At 38.7% G+C, this 26,899-nt stretch overlaps 1 protein-coding gene across 12 annotated transcripts in view; it reads right to left on the reverse strand.

The window, feature by feature from the left end:
* PRRC2C (proline rich coiled-coil 2C) overlaps positions 1 to 23,804 on the reverse strand; it is a 92,044-nt gene extending 68,240 nt beyond the window's left edge. For all 12 annotated transcript variants that reach the window (XM_045547383.1, XM_045547377.1, XM_045547374.1 and 9 more), the window contains exon 1: positions 23,601 to 23,804. The gene's annotated coding sequence lies outside the window, so the exon portion shown is untranslated. The remainder of the gene's footprint in view (positions 1 to 23,600) is intronic.
* Between the last annotated feature and the right edge of the window lie 3,095 nt (positions 23,805 to 26,899).

Here is a 26,899-nt window from a genome sequence, read left to right on the forward strand (position 1 = left end):
TACTTCACAAACATTTTATGGCTTATAACTGCTTAACTGTAACATGGAGAATGAGGGTTATAATCAATGTTGAGATGAATAGTTCAAATATAATAAACCTATTGAGACTATTTAATGAAGGCATTCAATTTAATAGGCTTGAAATGACTGATATCATCAGCTTATGTACATGGAATCCAAATGACTGGAGGACAACATCATTCCTCTATAAATTGCATACCTGTGTTTTCAGGCAATATGTGCCCACCAAAGCTTTATTAAATTTAACAGTTTAGAATAGAAAGAACATTGTATTTTCTCCTCATTCTGTAAAGGGTAGAACACTTCCTCATAACAAGGTACATAAAAATAACCTATTTCATGGCTATGGACTAAGTATTCAAGAAATGGTGTGCATTTTGTCCAGAACACATATGAAGCCCCTTTATACATGAGAAGTTGTTCGAAATAATTAGTATATTAATGAACATTCATATATAAACAAAGAGAATCTTCATGTTTGGAGCTAATGTTCCCTAATCTTGGAGGTACACCCTAATCAAAGCTAGTCTATTAATAAATAGGAGGAAAAGACACAAATTATCTCTCATACTATTTCCCTCCAATTTAATGAGGTTATATACATATATCAACCTAGAGGATTTTTCTGAGGGGCCAGTGTGAGAGTAGGGGAGAAGGTAGCTATTATAATTCTACCACAGAAACCATGAATAGCTGAAAAAAACATTGAGAACTGAATCATGAGAATTAAAGATGGTATACAATAGTTATTATCATCCAAAAAGTATTGAAGTGAAGCTTGTATAGACTTTACCATTATAAAAATAACTTTATATATTGGTTTTACATTTGTTAATTACAGAATCAGCACTACACATAGGGATGTCATTTTATATGCATTTGAAATGCTATATTCAATGTTTGTGTAGTCCCATAAAATTTATCAAGCATTTGTTATCTCATTTCAGTCTTATGACCTTATGGTATAGTTAGTACCCCAGTTTCACAGATGAAGATTAAACTAGATTGGATTTGAAACTAAGGCTTCTGGTTCAATCCATTACACTGTTCTGCCTTCTCCCATGTAACAGAGTGGATATCTGCTTAGCTTTCCAAATATACATTTACAATAAACCACCTTTCCTTGAGACAAACTGGAAAAGGACTCACCTGCAACCAAAAGAACTACACTGATACAGACACAATTTGCTATCATATGTAGAAGAATGTATACAATTAATTATATCTCAAGAGTGTTAATAATGATGATGGTATGAAGAGATACACTCCCAAAATCCTGCTGGCCAACGTTCACCAGTATCACGGACAAAGATATAAGAAGAATATTCATTTACAGTGACAATAGAGGGACCATAAATATTCACTCTACGACAAAATTAAGATTCAAAGAGATCATTCATCAGATGAAAAAAGACAACTAATTTATCAAGAAAAAGACAACTTGCTCAAGTTATTTAACACCTAAGAATCCTCAAATCTTGGACTTCTCTTAACATCACTATTACTCAAGCAACACTCTTGGTTGTATCTACACTCATGCTTTCCTTCCTCCACCTATTGTTACAGTGGTTCTCAGCATCCTTTGGAAACTTGTTAGAAATGCAAATTATCAGCCCCCATCCCAGACCTACTGAATCAAACTTTAAGGGTGGGGCCCAGCACTCTGCTTTATCAAGTTCTCCAGATTTGATTCTGAGACTTAAAAAATTAAGACCTACTAACTTACTATAAAAAGATGCTTCCTAAGCAGTGATTCTCAACCCCTGCTATACATTAAAATTGCCTTGAGATTTCAAATATACCAATCTGGGGGTTGGAGGGGCTAGGCATCAATTCTTTTTATAAAGTAAGTCCTTCAGGTGATTTTAACGTGTTAAGTAGTTTTGAGAATCACTGTAATAAAAGGAGTATCTTTCCTCTCATTCCATTCTCTTAATGTCCCCCATACTGTCCCCACTTCCCTTCTCAACTCTGTTGGGAATCTCATCAACTCCTATGGCTTCAGTTACTAACTGGTTATCTCTAGCCTAGCACTCTGTACTCCTGAGGAATGTAACCCACTGCCAGTAACATTTCTTCTTTGTCTTGAATAAAGTTTCAACTCTAACTAGAACAAAGGCATCCATTTCATAACAAGGCTTTAAGAAACAAGCCAATTAAACATTCTGCCCAGCACAAGAGTTAAATGGTAGTTAAAAAATTAAATTTAGAGTCAATGGAGAAAAGAAAAACATTCGGCAAAATGCATATGTTATAAGAACTCAACAAATTGAAGAAATACAAGAATTAAGGCTTTGAACTGACAATTCACTACAGACATAATACTAGTAAGCACGTGTATAAAAATATTCAATTTTACAATGAAACAAAAACTAAAATAAGATAGCAGGTTCAGCTTGTGCATACTCTTAACGAAGGGAGAACACCACAACTATACACAATTTAACCACAAAGTTACAGACTATCTGATTTAATTCTAGCCATTACAGAACATTAGAGCTTAGAATTATAAAACAAACCTAAATCTCCCTATGTAAAATCAAAACAATTAATACCCAATCTTTCTCGACAACACATCAAAAAGATTATACACAATGACCAACTGTGATTTATCCCTAGGATACAAGGTTGGTTTAACATAAGCAAATCAATGTGATACGTATTAACAGAATAAAAGATAAACACCAAATGATCACCTCAATAAACACAGAAAAAGCATTTGACAAAGTTCAACATTATTTCATGATAAAAACTCTCAACAAAATAGGTACAGAAGAAAAATTCCTCAACAAAATAAATGCCATTTACAAAAATCCCATAGGTAACATCATAATCAATGGAAAACACGGAAAGCTTTTCCTCTAAGATCTCGAACAAGGCTAAGATGCCCACTCTCACCAGTTCTATTTGACATAGTATGGGGAAGCACCAGCAACAGCAACTAGACAAAGAACAGAAATAAAAAGCATTCATTTCGGAAAGGAAAAGGTAAAATCATCCCTGTCTGCAGATGACCTGATCCTATACATAGAAAATCCTTAATTCGTCACCAAAAAAGTGTTAGAACTAATAAGTGAATTCAGTAAAGCAGGAGGATACAAGATTAACATAGAAAAATCAGTTATTTTTTTTCACCAATAATAATCTAGCTGAAAAAGAAATTAAGAAAACAGCCAGGCCTGGTAGTTCACACCTGTAATCCTAGCACTCTGGGAGGCCGAGGCAGAAGGTTTGCTTGAGCGCAAGAGTTCCAACACTAGCCTGAGCAAGAGTGAGACCCCAGCTCTACCAAAAAGAAGTTTAAAAAAAAAAAAAACCCAGCTGGGCATTGCAGCACGCACCGGTAGTCCCAGCTACCCAGGAGGCTGGGGAGGCTGAGGCAGAAGGATTACTTCAGCCTAGGAGCTGGAGGTTGCAGTGAGCTACCATGATGTCACTACACTCTACCCAGGGTGACACAATCAGACTCTGTCTCAATAAAAACAAACAAGGCAACTGAACACCCCTCCCCACAACCCCCACCTCTTCATAAAAAAATTAAAATAATATAAAAAGAAATTAAGAAAACAATCCTGTCAAAAATACTAGAGCATCAAAAATAAAGTACTTAGGAATAAATGTAACCAGGAAAGTGAAATATCTATACTCTGAAAACTGGAAAACACTGATAAAAGAAATTGAAGGCACAAATGGAAAGATTTTTCACATTCATGGATTAAAAGAGTTAATATTTTTAAAATATCCGTACTACCCAGAGCAATATACAGATTCAACGTGATCCCTACTAAAATTCTGATGTCACCATTTTTCACAGTGAAAAAGAAATTCTAAAACTTGTATGGAACCATAGAAGACCCCCAAACAGACAAAATCACCTTGAGAAAGGAAAATAAAGTTGGAGGTATCACACTCCCTTATTTCAAATTATATTACAAAGCTAGGATTCAAAATAGTATGGTACTGGTATAAAAACACATAGATCAATGGAACAGAATAAAGAACCTAGAAGTAAACCCAAGAACATAATAAGGTCAACTAGTTTTCAACAAGGCCATCAAGAAGACACAACGGGAAAGGACAGTCTATTCAATAAATGGTGCTAGGAAAACTGCGAAAGAATGAGATTGGACTCTTATTTTATACCATACCCAAAACCCAACTTAATATGGATTAAAGACCTAAAAGTAAGACCTGAAACCATAAAATTTATAAGATAGGGGAAAAGCTCCTTGACATTGGCTTTGGCAGTGATTTTTTGGATACCACATCAAAAGCTCACGCAACAAAAGCAAAAATAAATAGCTACATCAAACTAAAAAACTTCTGTACAGCAATGGACACAACCAACAAAATGAAAAGGCAGCATATCATTAGGAGAAAATATTAAAACGTTAATATCCAAACAATATAAAAAACTCACACAACTCAACAGCAAAAAATCCTAAATGACCTATTTTAAAAATGGGTCTGAACAGACATTTTTCCAAAAAAGACATAACAATGACCACTAGGTATAAGAAAAGGTGCTCAACATCACTATACATCAGGGAAATGCAAACCAAAACTATAATGAGATATGGCCTCATATCTGTTAGCTATTAACAAAACGGCAAAAGATAATATAAGTGTTGGTGAGGGCATGCAGAAAAGTCAGCCGTGGTAAACAGTCACTGGGTACAGCCATTATGGAACTAATGGAGAGTCCTCAAAAAATTACAAATAGAGGTACGGAGCCTGGCATGTTCCTTTACTTCCAGCTACTTGGAAGGCTGAGGTGAGGTGGGGGCGGAGAATCGCTTGAGCCCAGGAGTTTGAGGTTGTAGTGCGCCATGACCATGCATGTGAATAGCTCCTGCATTCCAGCCTGGGCAACATAGCAAGACCCTGTCTCCTTAAAACAAAGCAAAATCCTACCATATTGACCGTGCAATCTTTCTTCTGGGTATACACTCAAAGGAAATGAAATTAGCACCTTGTAGAGATAGATATCTGCACTCCCATGTTCATTGCAACATAACTCACAATAGCCAAGATATGGAAACAATCTAAGTGTCCACTGACAGATGAACTGATAAAGAAATTATGGTAAATATAAATAAAACAGAACAGTATTCAACCATAAAAAGCAAATCCTAGGCTGAGCATGGTGGCTCACATCTGTGATCCCAGCAGTTTGGGAGGCTGAGGCAGGAGGATCACTTTAGGCCAGGAGTTTAAGACCAGCTTGGGCAACATGGTAAGACCCGTTTTCTACACACACACAAAAAAATTAGCCAGGTGTGGTGATGGTGCATGCCTGAAGTCCCAGATATTCAGACGCTGGGGCAGAAGGATCACTTGAGTCTTGGAGTTGGAGGCTACAGTGAGCTATATGATTGTACCACTGCACTCCAGCCTGGGTGACAGAGTGAGACCCTGTCTCAAAAAAAAAAAGAAAAAAAAAAAAGAAAAAAAAAGAGTGAAAATACTGCCACTGCCAACAGCATGAATGATCCTGGAGGATGTTATGCTAAGTGAAATAAGCCAGACACAGAAAGGCAAATACTACATGTTCTCACTTATATGTGATGTGGAATCCAAAAAGAAAAAAGCTGAATACATAGAAACAGAGTAGAATGGTGGTTACCAAGGTCAGGGAAGGGGAGGAAATAGGGATAACCAGACCAGAGGGTAAACCTTCCAGTTATTTAAGATGAACAAGTATAGAGATCTAATATACATCATGAGAACTACAGTTAATAATACAGAATTGTACACCGAAAATTTGGTGAGAGTAGATTTTAGGTGCTCTTACACACACACAAACCTAACTATGGAAGGTGATGGATAGGTTAATTTGCTTAACTGTAGTAATCGTTTCACTATGTATATCAAAACAGCACGTTGTAAACCTTAAATATATATAACAAAACCCAAAAGTTTCAAAAAGTAAAATAAAAACAAAAAAATTTCCTTTATAAGGAACTTCCAAATAAAAAAGAAAGAAAGAAAGAAAGAGAAAAAAGAAATTGTCCCTAAAAGCAAAAATAAAGGTTCCACATAAGGTCAAAGGTCAAGTAATATATTCTAAAATTCTTTTTTGATTAGTCCTTTTTAAGGTTCAAAATTCTGTAAAAGGTTTCTTCTTCCACTATGAATAAACTACAGCCGATACATGCCCTTTAGTATATGTTCTTTCCCAAATGAGGTAAACAAGACACATAGTGGGTATACTCTGAGGTAAGAAAGATGGACAAGGATTCAGCTACTTAGAGCTTAGAACAGAGAACAAATGTATGCTTTCAGAGGCTTATGAGTTTCTCTTATTTTTATGTTTTATAGTACCCACTATACCAAAAAAAAAGGTAAATCACAAATACACATATTATAGTATAAATGTCATCAAAAGATAGACTAATCAAAAGATAAACTATGACTTACTATACCTACTGCTACAAAAGAATATGCATTTCTAAAGGCACAGAATTTGTAGCTATAAAGAGGAAAACTGGGTACATCAGAAAGGCCAATTCCACTATAATGGTTTGCTAGTTAAGAGTGGCACTTACAGTTCAAATTCAAAGTTCATTCCTGTGGTAGTATATACCTGTAGTCCTAGCTACTCCAGAGGCTGAGGTGGGAGGATCGTCTGAACTCAGGGGTTCAAGGCTACAGTACTGAGCTATATGATCTTGCCACTGCATTCCAGCCCCTGGGCAACACAGTGAGACACTGTCTCTAAAAAAAACAAAGTTTAATTCCACCTACTTGCTTTCTGCTGTCTTACTTCTTAGAGACTTGGAAGACAACCTGAAACTCTCAATTAGATTCAACATATACTTGAGAGAAAAGCTAGCAACCTGCTCGAAAATTAAGATTACTTTTCAAGGCCGGGCGTGGTGGCTCACCCCTGTAATCCTAGCACTCTGGGAGGCCGAGGCAGGTGGATTGTTTGAGCTCAGGAGTTCGAGACCAGCCTGAGCAAGAGCAAGACCCCGTCTCTACTAAAAATAGACAGAAATTATATGGATAACTAAAAAAATATATATATAAAATTAGCCGGGCATGGTGGCGCATGCCTGTAATCCCAGCTACTCGAGAGGCGGAGGCAGGAGGATCGCTTGAGCCCAGGAGTTTGAGGTTGCTGTGAGCTAGGCTGACGCCACAGCACTCTAGCCCGGGCAACAAAGCGAGACTCTGTTTCAAAAAAAAAAAAAAAAAAAAAAAAAGATTACTTTTCAGACAAAATATCAAAATAATCCAAGCAACCCAGAAAAAGTACCACCACGACTTACTTTCCCTTTGTATAATCTATTTAAAAATATTTTTTAAAAATTTAATTCCTGTCTGGATGCCTAAAATGAAAGGAATCATGGTTACCTATTGATTTTCCAAGTAATGGTCAAGGGAAATTGGCTTACACTTTTAACCAAGGTGACATTTAATAGGGACCAGATTTATTTTCCACACTGAAAAAATAAAAAACCTGGACTCTCTTTACATAAAACAGCTTAAGCCATTGAATATAAGGCAAGAAAGAACAGGCATCCCTGACAGATGGAAAACCAGGTGAGCCATCTGGTTGCCTGAACCTATTGCCTGCAAATTTCCTAGGCCATGACAGTGAGAAGGTAACTAAAGTAGAGGCTGGCAGTCTCTAAGTTCAAAAAATGAAGCTAAAAATTCAGGGAGATCAAGATAGCTAGGATATAATACTGGAAAGAGAGCTCTACAAAGAGAAAATGCCACAGATCTGCAAAGGGTCCCCTCTGACTATTCAGCAGAGTACCAATCTTTGTGTGTTCAAGGAAACTACCCAGAGCCAGGAAAGAACCACCTGAGATGATCAGGGGGGAACAGTGCCTGCAGCTCACAAAGGATGGGGAATCCTACCTGTTCTCACAAGCCAGACTAAAAAGGCATCACCATTCACTGGGCATTAGGTAGAGTAATTGAAAAGCCTGCCTCAGTAGTGGTTAACAATTAATTACCCTAAAGTAAACACCGCTCTGATCTTGTCTACCAAATCTTAAAACAATGCTTGTAAAGAATTAACTATTTCCCAGTAACTTAAATGAATTTCAGAATAAAAGAATATTTATAAAAAAATTAAAAAATATCCAGCACCCAAGAAGGTAAAATCCACAATGTAGCATCCAATCAAAAATTACCATTCAAGCAAGCAAACCCAGGAAAATAGGAATCATACTAAAGAAAAAAAATCAGTCAACTGAAACCAACCCAGCATTGACACAGATGTTAGAATTAGTGGACAATAAGGTTAAAAGTTATTTTATAGCTGTATTCTAAATATTCAACAAGCTAGAGACTAAATACAAATAGAGATATGAAAGATATAAAAATATCAAAACTTACAGAAATAAAAAAATACAATGGAAGGGATTAATAGTATTTTAGACACTATCAAAGTGATAGTGAACTTGAAGCCATCAACACAATCCAAAATGAAAGATGAAGAGAAAAAAATAACTTAAAAAAACCCCAGAGTGGCCGGGCACGGTGGCTCACGCCTGTAATCCTAGCACTCTGGGAGGCCGAGGTGGGAGGATCGCTCAAGGTCAGGGGTTCGAGACCAGCCTGAGCAAGGGCAAGACCCCGTCTCTACTAAAAGTAGAAAGAAATGATCTGGACAGCTAAAAATAAAAAGTAAAAACAAACAAACAAACAAAAAAACACCCCAGAGTACTAATGAATCTTGAGACAACTTCAGGCAGTCTAAAGTATGTGTAATTGGTGTTACACACAGAGGAGCTTAAGAGACTTAAAAAAAGTAATGGCCAAAAATGTTACAAATTTGATGAAAACTACAAACCCAGATGAGAGATTCAACAGAGCCCAAGCATAAGAAACATGAAGAAAATGACACTAAAGCTCATCATAATCAAATTATTCAAAATCAGTGATAAAATCTGAAAAGCAGCAAGAGAAAAAAAAATCACTTTATGTATAAAGAAACAGAGTAACAGCAGAATTCTCATTGGAAATGATGCAAGCAAGGAAAAAGTGGAGCCACATGCTTAAAGTATTGAAAGAAAAAAACATTCCTAGAATTGTATGTGTAGCAAACATCTTTTAAAAATGAAGACAAAATAAAGGCTTTTTTCAGATATAAAGTTGAGGCCAGGCACGGTGGCTCACGCCAGTAATCCTAGCACTCTGGGAGGCTGAGGCGGGAGGATCGCTCGAGGTCAGGAGTTTGAGACCAGCCTGAGCAAGAGCGAGACCTGGTCTCTACTAAAAAATAGAAAGAAATTATCTGGACAACTAAAAATGTATAGAAAAAATTAGCCGGGCATGGTGGCGCATGCCTGTAGTCCCAGCTACTCGGGAGGCTGAGGCAGGAGGATTGCTTGAGCCCAGGAGTTTCAGGTTGCTGTGAGATAGGCTGATGCCATGGCAGTCTAGCCTGGGTGACAGAGTGAGACTCTGTCTCAAAAAAAAAAAAGAAAGTTGAATTCACCACAAACATACTTGTACTACAAGAAATGTTCAAAGAAGTCCTTCAAACGAAGAAAAATTATACTACATTGAAATCTGAATCTACATGAAACAATAAAAAACCCAGAAATGGAACTTAGTAATATGTAAGATTTTAAAAATTACTTAAATCTATCTTGGAAATGCAACATTGGTTTAGCAGTCAAAAATCAATGTAATTTATCACATTAACAAACCAAACTAGAAATTCTACATGATCATCTCAGTAAGTCAGTTAATGATGAGGATACGTTCTAAGAAATGTATCATTAGATGTTTCTGGCATTGGGCGAACATCCGAGAGTGCACCTATACAAACCTAGATGTTACAGCCTACTAGACATACATACACGTATACAGCAGCCTACCTGGGCTATATGATGTAGCCTATTGCTGCTAGGCTACAAACCTGTACAGCATGTTACTGTACTAAATACTGTAGGCAACTGTAACATGATGTTAAGTATTTGTGTATCTAAGCATTTCTAAACAAAGAAAAGGTGCATTAAAAATACGGTATTATTAATATAATCTTATTGGACCACTGTCATATGTGTGGCCCGTAGTTAACTGAAATATAGTTATGTAGTACATGACTGTAGATACAGAAAAAACACAACACCCATTCCTGATTAAAAACAAAAACCGGCCAGGCGTGGTGGCTCATGCCTGTAATCCTAGCACTCTGGGAGGCCAAGGCGGGTGGATTGTTTGAGCTCAGGTGTTCGAGACCAGCCTCAGCAAGAGTGAGACCCTGTCTCCACTAAAAATAGAAAGAAATTAGCTGGACAACTAAAAGTATATAGAGAAAAAATTAGCCGGGCATGGTGGCTCATGCCTGTAATCTCAGCTACCAGGGAGGCTGAGGCAGTTAGGATCGCTTAAGCCCAGGAGTTTGAGGTTGCTGTGAGCTAGGCTGATGCCACGGCACTCACTGTAGCCCGGGCAACAAAGAGAGACTCTGTATCAAAAAAAAAAAAAAGACAGATAGAAATATACGAGCATTTGATTTTTTGACAAATGCAAAGAAAATTCAGTGAATAAAGGATAAGTTTCCCAATAAAGGATACTGGAACAATTAGGCATACTTAATATAAAAAAATTAACTCTGGTCCATACCTCACACTACATACAAAACTCAACTCAAAATGGGCCATTAGACAAAATGTAAAACCTAAAACTGAGAAACTTCTAGAGAAAACATAGGAGAAAATCTTTGTAACTATGGGTTAGATAAAAAACTTCTTAGATACAACACCAAAAGCAAAATCTATATTGCCTCTTCTTCTTTTTTTTTTTTTGGTGATAGTGTCTCCCTCTGTTGCCTGGGCTAGAGTCCAGTGGCATCATCAAAGCTCATTGCAACCTCAAACTCCTGGGCTCAAGCAATCTTCCTGCCTCAGCCTCCTGAGTAGCTGGGACTACACAGGTGTGCAACACCAAGCCCGGCTAGTTTTTTCTATTTTTAGGAGAGATGGGGTCTTGCTCTTGCTCAGGCTAGTCTCAAACTCCTGGCCTTAAAAGCAATCCTCCTACACTTTAGCTTCCCAAGGTGCTAGGATTATAGGTGTGAGCCACAGTACCCAGCCTAAAAGCACAATCTATAAAAGATGAAATTTATAAACTGGACTTTTGCTTTTTGAAAGATACTTTTGAGAAGGAAGGGCAAGCTATAGTCTGGGAAATAACATTTGCAAATCATAAATCTGATAAAGAATTTTTATTAGAATATATACAAAACTCTCAGAACTTAATAAAACCCAATTTTTAGAAATGGGCACAACATTTGAACAGACACTTCACCAGATATATGCAAATGGAAAATAAGCACATAAAGATATTCAGCACCATTTATATTTGGGAAATAAAAATTAAAAGCACGGCTGGGCGCGGTGGCTCACGCCTGTAATCCTAGCTCTGGGAGGCCGAGGCGGGTGGATTGCTCGAGGTCAGGAGTTCGAGACCAGCCTGAGCAAGAGTGAGACCCCGTCTCTACTAAAAACAGAAAGAAATTATCTGGCCAACTAAAAATATATATACAAAAAATTAGCCGGGCATGGTGGCTCATGCCTGTAGTCCCAGCTACTCGGGAGGCTGAGGCAGTAGGATCGCTTAAGCCCAGGAGTCTGAGGTTGCTGTGAGCCAGGCTGATGCCACGGCACTCACTCTAGCCCGGGCAACAGAGCGAGACTCTGTCTCAAAAAAAAAAAAAAAAAAACTAAAAGCACAATAAAATACCTCCACACATCCAAAAGGCTAACATTACAGAATGATTATACTAGGTGTTGGCAAGGATATTGAAGAACTGGAACTCTGATACACTGCTGATAGAAATATAAATGGCACAACCAGTTTGAAAACCAATTTGACAGTTTCTTAAAAAGGTAAACATCCCATTGTATATCCCTATTCCACTCTTGGTATTTATCCAAGAGAAATGAAAAATGTCCATATGAAGACTTGTGCTTGTACTATGATTCACAGTAGTTTTATCTGTAATAGCCCCAAACAAAAAAAATCCAAATGTCTTTCAAATGACTGGACAACCAAATTGTGGTATATCCATACAAAAGACTAACTAAGCAATAAAAAAGAATAAACTACTGATCTCAGAGTGATTATGTTAAATGAAAGAAGCTAGGACACTCACCCCATGCAAAGTATTAGGTCATTAAATATGAAATGTTTGATTTCAAATCAAAAGTGTAGTTTATTATATCTCAAACAAGCAGTACAATTAAAGTACGCACCTAAACTACTGACACAGTTTTGCCATCTTAATGGTAGCTTGTTTATGCCAGCAGCAAAGAAGCCTGGAGAGCAAGTAGTGATGAAATCGCGAGAGGCATTTTCCACAGCTTGTTGAGAACTAAATATTTTTCCTTGCAAGAAGTGGTCCATAGCCTGGAAGAGGTAGGCAGTCATTTGGTGCAAGGTTTAGTGAACACAGTGGATGACAGAGTGTCCAAGCCCAGCTTCTGAAGTTTGGGCAGCATTATTTGTGTGACACTTGGTTCAGCAATGTCTTGCAAGAGGATTGCAATATCTCTATTGACCAATTTTGGCTGCTTAAGTGCAAGCATCCTCATCATTTTGTCCAATTAGTTGCAGTAGATATCCACTGTAATGGACTGACAAGGTTTCATGTAGCTGTAGTGGATAATGCCAGCGCTGGACCATCAAATAGACACCATTAGCTTTTTTTGAAGAATATTCGGTTTCGAACTGTTTCAGTACTTCATCTTTATCCAATCACTGTGCCAAACACTTTCGAATGTCAAGAAGAATCCCTTTTTCACTACATGTAACGAAACAGTATAGAAATGGTTCACCTTTATGTTGTGACAGCAAAGAAAGGCAAGCTTCAAGATGATCTCTTTTCTGATGCTCATTTAATTCATGAAGAACCCATCTATCCAGCTTCTTTACCTTGCTGATTTGTTTCAAATGGTCCAATATTGTTGAAATAATAACATCAAACCTTGCTGCTAATAGGTTGGGATGGATTTGCTTCCACTACAGCTTTCAGCTCATTATTATTATCCACCTTGGTCTCAGGTTGCCCATGTGACTCATTTTCAAGATTAAAATCACCAGAACGGAACTTCTCAAACCATGGATATACTACTGTGCATTCATTAGCCACATCCTTTCCAAACACTTCACTGATATTTCGAACTGTCTACACTGCAGTGGTTCCATGACAGAACTCATATTCGAAAATAACATTTTTGACTTATCCATGGTTTCACAAAAATTGCTCTACAAAAAAAATCTGAAAAAAAATCACAAGCCAAACTGTGCATGTGAAAGAATGAGAATGTACCTTCACAATAAAAATAAAACAAGAAGTGTCAAAGAGAAATGTCAGAGATAACAGCTGCCAAATGTAGCACTTAAGGAAATCAGACATTTCATACTTAACGACCTATTATTTTTTTTTTAATATATATATAATTCTACAAAACGTAATAGTATAAGAAGCAAATCAGAGGTTGCCTAGGGACAAAAAATAAGCTCAAGGAGGAAGATTACAAAGGGGCACAGAATTTTTTGTTTATGATGTATATATTCATTATCGTGATTATGGTAAGGGTTTCAGGTTCTGTTTGTGTCAAAACATCAAATAGTATACTTTAACTATGGGTATTTTACTGTATGCCGATTATATCTCAATAAAAATTATTTATTAAAAAAAGATCAAGAACTCCTAGATCTACTGCTAACAAAGAGTTACCATACAAATCTATTAGGACAAACTAAGGCAGAGGAGAGGATGATCAAGGTATTAGAGATGAGCTGAAAATAGTACATTAGTATAAGTGGAATACAGACTGCAAGGGAGGGGGTGGTAGCAGGAAGGGAAACAGGCTGACAACATATGAAACTAGAGAAATCAGCAGCCCTGATAAGGAGTAATGGAGAACAACGTAATAATGGAGTTAATACTGAGGTAGGAAAAAAAGATCTCGGAACATAAAAATCAACAAATAGCGCTTTGTTCCTGGAAGTGATGAGAAAGTAGTTTAAGATTCTCAGGCCATGAAGCTAACCACTAAACAAAGCCAGAAATGTAGAAGAGAATCCATTAGAAATTAAAAAGAAACCTCTCTTGGATAAAAGAACTCAAAATTGAAATTGTAAAACTATCGAATCCAGAAAACACTTCATATCAAATCATAAGGTATACAATCACATAATGCAGGAGTAAGTACTACCTTTAAATATTTTCATTACCAGACAAAACACTAAGTTTAGAAAGTGACTCAATGAATACGGGAAATTAAAAAAACCCACAAATTAATAAATTAGAAAATAGAGCAATAAAATTGATAAACTCAAGAGATAGCTCTTTTGGAGAATTAAAAACTAGCTGAATCACCCTAATTTTAAAAATTAAAACTACAAAAAAGATGATATAGAAGACATACATGAAGAGAAGGCTTGAGAAATAAGGGTTAAGGAAAATACAAGTTACCAAATGCGGCTTAAAATAAACAGGTAAAAACAACAGAAGAAAACGTTGTCAAAAAGCTGTCCACACCCCCAAAGGTGTCTGGCCAGGCAGTTTCACAGGTGAAACTGTCATTTAACAGAGACATTTTTTTCCCATGCTTTTTACAGTGAACTAAAGGCCTAATAATCAAAGCTTGGGAAACTAAGGCCTATTGTCAAATCTGGCCTGTGGCTCCTTTGTATGGCTTATGGGCTAAGATTGGTTTTTACATCTTTATTTTTTAGAGACAGAGGTTTTGCCATGTTGCCCAGACTGGTCTTGAACTCCTGGCTTCACGTGATCCTGCTGCCTCAGCCTCCCAAGTAGCTAGAATTACAGGCATCCCCCACTATCCAGCTCACTTTTTAAATTTTTTTTCTTTTTTTTGGAGGGGGTACAAAAGTTTAGGTTACGTATATTGCCCTTGTCCCCCCTCCCCGAATCAGAGCTTCAAGCATGTCGGTTTTTACATTTTTAAAAGATTGTTTTTAAAAAGAATACCCAGGCCAGGTGCGGTGACTCACGCCTATAATCCTAGCACTCCGGGAGGCCGAGGTGGGCGGACTGTTTTGAGTTCAGGAATTTGAGACCAGCCTGAGCAAGAACCTGTCTCTACTAAGAAATAAAAAGAAATTATCTGGACAACTAAAAATATATAGAAAAAATCAGCCGGACATGGTGGCGCATGCCTGTAGTCCCAGCTACTTGGGAGGCTGAGGCAGGAGGATTGCTTGAGCCCAGGAGTTTGAGGTTGCTGTGAACTAGGCTGACGCCACAGCACTCTAGCCAGGGTGACAGAGTGGGACTCTGCCTCAAAACAAATAAAAAATATAAATAAATAAATAAATAAACAAATAAATAATTGTTCAAATTACACAACTACTTCTCTTAAAACTGATTTTATTTAAATGTCAGCTCTAACATTTGGTAGCTAAGTCACCATAGGCAAATTACATAATACCAACAAATTTTTATTTCCTTACTTAATACTATTGTAAGATTTAATTAACAAAGTATGTATAAAGTTCTTACAATAATATATAGCTTAATAAGGTTATTAAATGGTAATTAATATTTCCAAAGCTAATATATTACAAATAAACTAAAGCATAGTTTTAGTCAACCTTATTTTTTGTAAGACAAGTTGGATGTTATCAGAGAAAAACACAATTATTCTCTTCCAGATGCTAATCCAGAATCATGAATTACTTTAAATCTTTCACACAACTAAAGGGCTGCCTTTCAAGTTGGAATTTTAAGTTTAAACTTATTAAAGCCTAAAGAATTGGTTAGCATCCCTCCTCCCAAGTCACTGGCTCTATTCTTCTACCACTGAATGTCCATCTTGAGACATGCAAATCTACCCCTCTTTCTTTCCTGTACTTCTACTTTTGTTTTTCTATGTTCAAGTTTATCATAAATAAAACTGTAAAATCAAAATACTTTTTTCTTTCTAATCAGGAAACCAATCAGCATATGTAAGCTATTCTTGGCTTTTCCATCCCTGCTCAATAGTTCTTTCTTCAGCAGAAAAGATACTTTTTCTCTGCCTCCAAATTGCCAGAAGATTCTAGTTCTATGGCTGGGAGATGTTTCTTCTTTCTACATTATGTATCCTAATTGTAATGGGGGCTACACAAATCTATACATATTAAAATTCACAGAACTATACACCAAAAATCCCATTTTTAAATATAAATTTAAAATTCACCTATCAAAAACCTCACTTCAATTTCTTCTTCCTGTTTTTAAAATAAAATCCCTCTATCTGTTCCATTTTTCTAACCTTCAGAAGTAATTCTGTACTTCCCATATTGTGCTTCTTCAACTAAGACGTATAAAATTTAAACCTAACATTAAAAAGTTACTTAAAATACAGACCAAGCTAAAATAGTCGCAGTGTCAAAAATCTAAATTTTAATTAAACCTGGAAAAATATAGTATTTTTTTGAAGATTAGATTGCATTAAGGGCCAGGCTTGGTGGCTCACACCTGTAACCCTAGCACTCTGGGAGGCCGAAGAATTGCTTGAGCTCAGTTTGAGACTAGCCTCAGCAAGAGTGAAACCCTATCTCTACCAAAAAGAAAAAAAAAGCCAGCCAGACTTGGTGTTAGGTGCCTGTAGTCCCAGATACTTGGGAGGCTGAGGCAGAAGGATCACCTGAGCCCAGGAGTTAGAGGCTGCAGTGAGCGACAATGAGGCCACTGGACTCCACCCAGGGCGACAGAGTTAAGACTCTGTCTCAACAACAACAATAAAAACATAAAAAAAAACTCAAGGAAACTGAGAACTGAGCACCCCTCCTCACAACCTCCCACCCCTTCAGATAAAAAATAAATAAATTGAAATAAGTATAGTTTTACTCTTATATCTCTTTCCTTTCTGAAATTTGATAAACTACATATGCTATTTGATATATTGTTTCTGTTACTAAAAATATTTAATAAGCTACAATACACATCTTTAAAATACACTGGATAAATCAGAATTGTGGATTTGCCCAACCATTTAACCCATCTTAGTAAAAAGTTCAAAGCTTTTTGTTCCTTAGTGCACATTTCTCCAGTCTCCCAACTGTTTCTGATGTTGTTTAAAATGTATCCTTAATATGTCTCCTTAAGAATCCTTTCAGAGCATCCACTGGCCTCCACAGGGCCTTTATGTAAATAGAAAGATATATCCTTCTGGGAAGACACAGGCACACCTCTTGGTGAGGGGCTAATGCCTTGGAGGACAGGGGAGAAGCAGAGAGGCCTAAGCCAGGGCACAGAACTCTGCAAGCTGAGTATAGGATGAATTTTAGTTCCTGTTGCCTCCTACAACCCGGCATCTTTGTGTAATATACAAACTGCACAACCATATACAGCAGCCATATACTTTCACATTATTCACTAGGAAAAAGGGAGGAAGAAAAATCAATTATTAACTTCTCTAGATAATTATTCTCCAATCACATATATGCATCCACCTCTTATCTAGTGGGCTTATTTGGAAGGGATCCTCCAAACTTATAGGGAACCTACCCTCCCTTTATCTTTAATTTTCCCTTTGTCATGCTTTAAATATGGTCAAGACTCATGTCTTGATATCACATGAGATCAAAGAACATTAAATTCACAAGATATAAAGATACATATTTAATGTGAACTTTGCAACAGTCCTCTGGGATGGGGAAACAGGTATTATCTTTATTTCACTGATGACATCTAAAACTTAAGCTAAGTGACTTGTCCCCAAGATAACAGCTGGTACACAGTGACAAAAAGGTCTAAACCTGTTTTTAAACTCTTAACCCAGAGTTCAACATACCTAAAAATCAAGAAATCTCACTACTTTCTGCCCCTCCCTTTAACTTTTCACTCTCATAACTTGGCCTAAATTCTTTTAGGGTCACCAAGGATCTCTCAGACAACTCCAAAGACCACTTCTCACATATTTTTCTGAACTCTGCTACATTTAGCTTTAATAATCCTATTTTTAGCGTATTCTCCCCTGCCCTGATTTCTATAGTTACTTCCATCTTCACTTATTTTTTCTTGTTCTTCCCTTGCCATAGATTGTCCTAGACATTCTATTATATTTCTTTATCTAAATAAAGCTTGTCCTTTGCAGTTCATCATGAAAATGGTTGTCCAAAGTATGCAGTTATAAGACTTTAATTTACATGTCTATTCCTTGTAATGCTGTTATTTCTTGTTTGATGAATCTATTCCATTCTAGGTTTTCATCACTGTTGGCCTTCATTAACCGCAACTGTTGCCTGACTGTATCCAGTTTTTATTTCTTATAGCAATTATGTCCAAAAGGGTGGAATACAAAGACTGGTGGTATGTTAGATGATTTTAAGTGGTCCATGGATGGATTATTTAAAATTATGTTTATTTTAAAACATGTGTGGGGGAAACCAAATAATCCTGTAAAATTTTCTTTTAAATTTACTCAATTACAAGTTAATTAAAGAAAAATATTAAGTAACAGATAGATGGTTTGACGGTAAAGCAAAAATTTGAATGACTTAAATTTGGGAAATACTGGAGACTAGGAAACCCATGTAGTTGAGTTAAGCACTCAAGCTCTGGATCAATAATTCAAATGTCACTTCTACTACTTACTAGCTAAGTAACCATCAATAAATTAATTAAATCTCTTCTTCCTAGGTATGGATTTAAAGAGATAATTCATAAAATATTCTTAGCTTAGTGCCTGGCATATTAAGTGTTCAACAAATAATAATTACAACTATTCTGGATCTCTCTTAGCTATCATGCCTTCGCTTGTAATCAACTGGGCACTCAGTGTGTACTAATTTTCTGTATATGGATTTTCTGCACCTCTTTCACTTGCACACCTTTGTTTTTGTATTTTGGCATGAATCCAAAGATTACAAGATAACTTTTAATATTAATCCTTAAGACCAGGAACACCTTGGCAGTGGGAACCAAAAGTTACATTCGTCTTATTTACTGGGCTTTACCATATTAAAACAATCTTTAATGTTTGTTGTATAAAGCTAAAAAATAAGGTATATCTGATGCAAAAAATCTCACAATGCATATTATATAAACACAAATTCTTTGAAGGTTATTTGTGACACTATTCGAACGGGTAAAGGGAAAAAACAGGATGATTTTCTTCTGTTCAATAAGGTATTCATCAGTTAACTTTAGTTGAGGGTCTATTCTTTGGTGTTTCCAATTCTCATTCATTCAATAATATATAAACTCTAGGTATATGTCAACCACCACATAAGGTGATGAGAACAAGGAAAACAGACATTAGCAGAGCACAGACTAGTAAACAGAAAAATTACTAAATGGTATGCTATGTAAATAACACCCAGTAGTGTTTTTTATTCTAGACATGCTCCACAAATGCTGATTATACCCCATCCTCCTTTAATGTTGAGCACCTAGCAGCACCACATAGGGGTGAGTACATCACATTGACAGTAATAATTTCATTGCTATCTTGTGTTTAGACTCATAAGTATATGCCAATCATGTCTGCCAACCAGACAAAATTTTCCTGTTGAAACTAAGTAACAGCCCTGTTTGATTGGATTTGCCAGCAAATACATGCAGACACAGGCCCCAAAACATGACTAGAATTTTGTTAATCTTGACCAAAATAAGGACTAGAAATATGGGCAAAGCTGGGTGCAGTAATGCTCGCCTATAGTCCCAGCTACTTGGGAGGCTGAGGCAAGGATCACTTGAAACCAGGAATCTGAGGCCAGCCTGGGTAGCAATAACAAGAATCTGTCTCAAGGGTGGGCGGGGTGGCTCACGCCTGTAATCCGAGCACTCTGGGAGGCCCAGGCAGAGGCGGGAGGATCGCTCAAGGTCAGGAGTTTGAAACCAGCCTGAGCAAGAGCGAGACCTGTCTCTACTAAAGATAGAAAGAAATTATATGGACAACTAAAAATATATAGAAAAAATTAGCCGGGCATGGTGGCGCATGCCTGTAGTCCCAGCTACTTGGGAGGCTGAGGCAGTAGGATTGCTTGAGCCCAGGAGTTTGAGGTTGCTGTGAGCTAGGCTGACATCACGGCACTCTAGCCTGGGCAACAGAGTGAGACTCTGTCTCAAAAAAAGAACCTGTCTCTTAAAAAATGGAGGAAAAAAAAAAAAAAGAAGAAGAAGAGGAGAGAATATAACTGGAACTGGCATAAAGATAGGTTTATATTTAGCTTTTCTAGGGGAAAAACATAAAATAGAAAATTGACTAAGCCAGGCTTGCTAGTGCATGCCTGTAGTCCCAGCTACTTAAGAGGCTGAGATGGGAGAATCGCTTGAGCCCATTAGTTCTAGAACAGCCTGGGCAAAACAGCCACACCCCATCTCTTAAAAAAAAGAAAAAGAAAATTTACTGAAGTACCCTCTCTATAGAATATCTTTATCTACAAAAATGTTCTGACCGATGCATTAATGGTATTATTGACAAATTTAAAGTGTTATGACTCAGAAAACTAACATATTAACTCTCAGACTTCTAAGCAACAATTAGCAGACTGAGATAAGCTTTCCTTGTATTACCCTATTCGTAAGGTGACAAGTCATGCTTTACTGAAATGAAAGTATGTTAGTCATAACTCAGCCACAACTTTTGGATCTCCTTCACTATAAGAATATGGTTCTATACCAATTTATGTAACATTTTATCAATGATCAATACTTGTCTTTCACAAACATGACATAAATAGCATCCAAAATACAAGTTACCAAACCGATTGACAGATTGAAGTGGGGAGTGGTGGGACTTGCAGGGTGATGGGGACATAAAATAATCTTCAAAGACATTTGACCAGTAAGGAGGGTGGAGTGGGAATAGGGAGGAGATAGGGGGTAGGAATGACCCAGAACTTCTGTATTTTCAGCTATGAGCAAGATACTGATCCTAGAGATATTTACTCTACAGCACGAACAAGAATTTCTAGGAAACGTGTGGCAAAGATGTGGAAACAACCCAAGTGCCCATCAATACATGAGTGGATTAATAAAATGTGGTATATGTATACCATGGAGTTATATTCAGCCACAAAAAACAACGGTGATCTAGCACCTCTTGTATTATCCTAGATAAAGCTGGAGCCCATTCTACTAAGTGAAGTATCACAAGAATGGAAAAACAAGCACCACATGTACTCACCATCAAATTGATATTAACTGATCAACACTTAAGTGCACATATAGTAATGACATTCATTGGGTGTCGAGCAGATGGGAGGGGGGAGGAGATGATGGGTATATACACACCTAATGGGTGTGCACCGTCTGGGGGATGGACAAGCTTGAAGCTCTGACTCAGGTGGGACAAAGGCAATATATGTAACCTAAACATTTGTACCCCTGTAATATGGTGAAATAAAAAAAAAAAAAAAGAAACGTGTGTATATGAGAAAGACAAAAAGAGAAAGAAAGAAAAACTATTCCTTATGTATCCAAAGAAACACATACACTGTTTGGAGAATACATATATTACTAATTGGAAGAGAGTATTTTCTTCTACCAATATTCTACCATTCTCCCTCCATTATTAGTAGACCTTTTACTATGTACTGAGCACAGTAATAAGCCCTTTACATACATTATCCATTTTCTTTTTTAATCCTATAGCAAAGCTTTGAGAGAGGTGCTAAGATCATCATTCACATTTTACAGATGAGCGAATATTCTACCAATAATATAGGCCAGATCTCAAATTTAAAAAATTTTATCTGTGACACTATGGAGTTACAAGTTATTTCTAAGTACCCAATTGGGCTTTAAATGGAAAAGGAAACACACACACAAAATAGCTTCTACTCCACCTCCAAAGTAAATATAACTGTTTTTCACACCTTGCAACACTTTAACCTTCATATGCAACAATGTTCATACATTGTAGTCAAGCTGATGAAAAGCTTGTTAATAGTACTGTATCTTCTTTAGTTACTACCGTTTATACAATTACTAGGTACAGGGAGGCAGTTTGATAGCTTGGAGCATCCCCTTTGGTTTTAGACTGTATGGGTTTGAATCTATACAGTACCACCAATAACAGCTATGTGACTCTGGCCAAATGAATCTTTCAGATTTCATTTCCTCAACCATAAAACGGGATGTTAATAATAGCACCTCCCTCAAAGACTTGTAGGAATAAAAAAAAAGATAATGCACGAAAAGGGCTAGCTGTGCTCAGTACATTGTAAAAGGTCAACTAATGGTGGAGGGAGAAGAATCACACACATAAGCTCACCAGATGCCCCCCTCCCAATAAACACTTAAAAAACATATATTCTGAAAATTCCATTACAGAAAAGAATTACTATTTGACTATATGCTAAAGACAAAACTCAAATTCAATCTACCCGTAATTTTTTAGGGGACCAAAGCATTTGAGGTGAGCCAGAAAAGATGCTGCAGTGCATCTGTGACACACACCTAAAAATGGCTTCAGTCAAAGCAGCATCTTAATTACCAACACAGGAGGTTAAATATACTTTTAAAAAAAATGCTGTAGTTAGGCTTGGTAGGCACTTAATATCACCCTATCATTTTTGTCTGCAGGAGTAAACTATTAAGCACTTAAAATCAAGAATCCTCCGATTCTTCTGGTGCATTCCAAACGAAAGCGTTACAGCAGAGCGGCCTACTGTACAATTCTAAGTACCCTAACGAGATATATCAATCTATGAACCTAGACGGAAGACCGGCCAATGCGGAGATCGGGTAGCTTTACGAGCCAGCAAACACCAAGCACGTCAGACCCTCAAAAGCTCTAAAATCAAGTCTACACATATATACATCCCTTTAAGATAATTAAACACAATCCTCCCGCGCAAAGGTAGGAAGGCTCTATCAATGTCCCCACTGGTCCTGTGCCCTTTTCTTTAGTCCTAAAGTGGGGCCTTTATCCTAACGCCAATAATATTAATGCTGTCTCAAAGACAAGTAGCTGCCGAGTGGGATTCACCACGCAAGCTAGCGGATGGAGCGGCCTACAGTGCGAAAGGACTACCCGAATCCTCCTTCGGAGTTGGCGAATCCTCCTTCGGAGTTGGGTAGCACTTCCCTAGCGGAAGTAGGGTTGGTCCTGATACCCCGAAGTGCCTCTCACCTAACCAGGTCTTTAACCTGCACTCTTCCACATACGGCTCATTGTAAATCCCACCCTCACTACACACGAAGTAGACAGTAAAGGCCCTGGCTGAGCCCTTCGGTTGTATGGTGGCCGCATCCCCCATACTGGAAAAAAAGACCGCGCGCCTGCCAGTCCGGCTGATGGAAACCCCCTTCGATGACCCGGCAGCATGCAGAAGCCCCCGCAGGGCCTGAGCTGGGGACCGGGTGGGGGCAAGGCCGACCGGTGCAGAGCTCCCCGCTGCAGACCACATGCGGCTGACTCCGGCTTCCCGCTCCCCAAGCAGGAGGCCGACTTCCCCAGACACAGAGATAATGGTAACCAAAGAGAAAAGAGATGCCCAGACCCGAGGCCCTGTCCATGCGGCCGCCGGTGCCCGGGCGCCAGGGTCGGGGTGCGCTCCCACGCCCCAGGCCGCCCCACGTTGGCCCTTCCCGATGGGGCCCTCTTTGATCGCGGCCCCGACGTCCTCGCTTTCCTTACCGGCCAGTGTGAGTGTCAAGTTTGTGCGCTTCGAGGAGCTCCGCCGACTTCTGATCAAGGGAAGGGGGAGGGAAAGCTGGGGTTAGAGGGGTGGTCGGAGGGGCCACCGGACCGGGAAAACCGAAGCTGCGGATGGACAAACCGCCAAAGCACTTTCGCAGCTTCCCGAAAGGGAGAGCGAGCGAGAAAAAGAAGCAAGATGGCGGCTAGCCAGCCCCTACGTACGACGTCATGACGCTATCTACGCAGGGCAAATCTCCGCAAGGACCGTCCCCTGGTGCAGAGACGGCCGGATCACGTGAAGCCTCCGTGGCGGCCCAACCCTGCAGGAGGGCGATGGCGCCTCCTGCTGGAAGGAGGGAGTTCCTGCAATCAGAGTTACCGTTGAAGAAAGGCAAAGCCATCTGAGACCTTTCCAAGGAACTCTTTTTTTTTTTTTTTTTTTGGAGTCTCGCTCTGTTGCCCGGGCTAGAGTGCCCTGGCGTCAGCCTAGCTCACAGCAACCTCAAACGCCTGGGCTCAAGCAATCCTATTGCCTCAGCCTCCCAAATAGCTGGGACTATAGACATGTGCCACCATTCCGGCTAATTTTTCTAAATATATTTTTAGCTGTCCATATAATTTCTTTCTATTTTTAGTAGAGATGGGGGAGGGGGCGCTCTCACTCTTGCTCAGGCTGGTCTCGAACTCCTGACCTCGAGCGATCCACCCTCCTTGGCCTCCCAGAGTGCTAGGATTACAGGCATAAGCCGCCGGGCCTGGCCCAAGAAACTCTTGAATTGCTGACTACCAGTTGATAAGCCTAGGTAAAATGAACACTCTTGTATCTGGTGGGTGGATGTGTAAATTGGTTCAATCAGCAGTTTGGCAGTATGTTCTCAGTGAAGTAGGGGGCAAGCTGTGAAGTCTTAGTGTGTTTTGCTGTGTAGGAGTTTGAGGAGAAGATTTAAAAGTTATCTTAGAGAGTGAAAAAGTAAACCCAGTGTGAGGAACAGAGTAGGACTGGCATGCTACACTAAGAGAAATTTGATTTTGTTTTTATTTTTAAGATGGGGTTTTTCTTTTTTGCCAGGGCTAGAGTGCGGTGGCTTCATGATGGCTCACTGCAGCCTCAAACTCCTGGGCTCAAGCGATCTTCCTGCCTGGGCCACCGGAAGTGCTGGGGCCGCAGGCTCCCGTCACCAAGCTCAACTAAGGATTTTTGTTGTTGTTGTTGTTGCCGTTTTGTACAGTCTCCCTGTGTTGCCCAGGCTGGTCTTGAACTTCTGGACTCAAGGGATCCTCCCTCCTTGGCCTCTCAAAGTGCTGGGATTACGGGCAGCAGGACCCACCACGCCCAGACTAAGAGCACTTTGGAAGGTTGTGGTTATGGTTGTAAAATAAGCCATTCAGCTTATTTACATGATTTCTCCAGCACTGTTCAGCTCTTTGTTACAGCTACAAAGAAGATGGATAGTAAGATTTACCCATGCTAGGTTTTACCAGGCAAGTGTAACATAGGTAGATGAGTGTATCTGGAAGTGAAGGACTATAATAATAACACTGTGTCTGAACATGTGGTAGATGTGTAGTAAATGGTAACTTTTGTCTCCTTTATTAACTATCTGTGGTATATTTTAAATCAAAGGATTTCTTACCTCCTATCCTGATCTGAGCTATCTTCCCCACCAGTAGCTGATATATGTTCATAAAATTGTCACTGTAGCAATGTTAGGATAAATAAAATAATAAAGAGAGGTAAATTGGCTGGGCACGGTGGCTCAAGCCTATAATCCTAGCACTTTGGGAGGCTGAGGCAGGAGGGTTGCTTGAGGGCAGGTGTTTGAGACCAGCCTGAGCAAGAGTGAGACACCCCCCCCACCCCGCCCCGTACAAAAAATGGAAAAATTACCCAGGTGTGGTGGTGAACACCTGTAGTCCCAGCTACTCAGGAAGCTGAGGCAGGAAAATCGCTTGAGCCAAGGATTTGAGGTTGCAGTGAGCACTGTAGCCCAGGTGACAGAGTGAAACCTTATCTCAAAAGAGAGAAAGAGATGTAAATCACAGATATCTCCTTCCCCATTGATACCAGTGATCATTTGAAATGGAAAAGTTGGCTGATTGATATAAGATCATTGCTGGGGGAAGCCTGCTGATTGTTCCAAGAAGACAGGGAAGCATTTAGTGAATTTCCCACAACCTTCTAGGATCTGGTCTAGTGTCCTAGTTTCAGAAATATCTTTCTTGAGCAATATGCAACACCTCCAGCAATCAAACGAGCTTACCTTAACCAAGGTCGTCAGACTGACATGTACAAACAAAATATTAATTTATTAATTTCCAAGAGCTGTAATTTATACACCTGAATACTCACAACTGCAAAGCCAGTGCATTTTTCTATGTAGCCAAACCTGCTCAGGAAACCAAAGGCATTATCAGAGGATTGCTTGACTAGCACAGAATCAGAATAAATGGAGTTATATGCATAGACATTTCTTGATTCCTCTATCTTCATAACAGGATGATTTTGTCCCAAAGATAAAAATACTCAATTTCCAATGGTTCCAGTTTTCTACATTGATCTCCTATACAATAGGAACAACCTGCCAAGCTGTTGATTTGTGCTCCTTCTCTCCTTGACAGCACTTGGATGGTCACTGGCCCTAAAGTGCCCCTGCATATTACTTTCTCCGTTTCCATGGCTACCCAAACATCTTAGCAATATTCTTTCAATAAAAATCAAGTTAAAGTTAACTCAGGCCAGTTTGTGCCTTGAAGTTGACTTTTTTTATTCTGCTCCTATTCATTGTATGTGATCTGAAAGTCTAACTCACAGACAGCAGTTTTATTTCCTCGTATTTCCAATGTCTTGGAGAAAATATGACTGAAATCTCCATGTAGTGTTACAATTTCCAAAGCCAAATAATATTCTTTTTTTTTTTTTTTTTTTTTGAGACAGAGTCTTGCTCTGTTGCTGGGCTAGAGTGCTGTGGAGTCAGGCTAGCTAACAGCAACCTCAAACTCCTGGGCTCAAGCAATCCTTCTGCCTCAGCCTCCCCAGTAGCTGGGACTACAGTCATGCACCACCATGCCTGGCTAATTTTTTGTATATATTTTAAGTTGTCTAGCTAATTTCTTTCTATTTTTAGTAGAGACAGGGTCTCACTCTTGCTCAGGCTGGTCTTGGACTCCTGACCTTGAGCAATCCTCCTGCCTCGGCCTCCCAGAGTGCTAGGATTACAGGCATGAGCCACCACGCCCGGCCCCAAATAATATTCTTTTTCAATTTACTTTGTGTTGGATCATTTGTACCTCTTCTA

Source organism: Lemur catta, chromosome 3, assembly GCF_020740605.2.
Source record: "Lemur catta isolate mLemCat1 chromosome 3, mLemCat1.pri, whole genome shotgun sequence".
NCBI classification, from domain to species: domain Eukaryota; kingdom Metazoa; phylum Chordata; class Mammalia; order Primates; family Lemuridae; genus Lemur; species Lemur catta.